Genomic DNA, 652 nt, shown 5'->3' on the forward strand with positions numbered 1-652 from the left:
TTATATACAAAGATGTCAGGTTTTTCTGGGGGAACCTGTCAAAAAACCCACAGAAATCAAGATGATATATTGGATGTACAATATCTTCAAACAATACAATGAATATCAAAGATTGGCAAATTTCTACTGAACTTCCTACTCCTGTTTCTGTTTTTACTCCACTGTTGAACAAGTTTAACCTAGTGGTTAATATTTTGTGCAAGTGAAACTGTGTCTACGAAATTCGCCGGTACATATAGTATCGTGTGAAGACAGGACACATATTGTAAATCGAAGGTAGTGTAAAATCGATTGGGATCGGAAGTTGGGGAATGAAAATGTACAGAAACATCTAGTAATTATGCATGTACCATTCCTTAGAGCACATTAGCGCCTGTAGCTCAGTGGATAGAGCGTCCGTTTCCTAAGCGGAAGGCCGTAGGTTCGACCCCTACCTGGCGCGTTTATTTTTGTTTTTTCCTATTTTTAACTAGTAAGCTTGCACGTGCAACGCACGTCTCTGCAATGGCAAATCAGGACGACCCGAGAAGCGATAGCAGTTGAGTGCACAAGGTGTGTTGGAGCAATGGTATTGTGTGGGTTGCGTTTATTTTTGTTTTCTTCTATTTTTAACTAGTAAGCTTGCACGTGCAACGCACGTCTCTGCAATGGC

General features: G+C 40.6%; 1 non-coding gene across 1 annotated transcript; it reads left to right on the forward strand.

Moving 5' to 3' along the window:
- The first annotated feature begins 369 nt into the window (after window positions 1-369).
- TRNAR-CCU (transfer RNA arginine (anticodon CCU)) lies at window positions 370-442 on the forward strand. Its single transcript has one exon. It is a non-coding gene; the product is annotated as a tRNA-Arg (tRNA).
- The last annotated feature ends 210 nt before the right edge of the window (window positions 443-652 follow it).

Source organism: Triticum aestivum, chromosome 5A (genome assembly GCF_018294505.1).
Source record: "Triticum aestivum cultivar Chinese Spring chromosome 5A, IWGSC CS RefSeq v2.1, whole genome shotgun sequence".
Lineage (NCBI taxonomy): Eukaryota > Viridiplantae > Streptophyta > Magnoliopsida > Poales > Poaceae > Triticum > Triticum aestivum.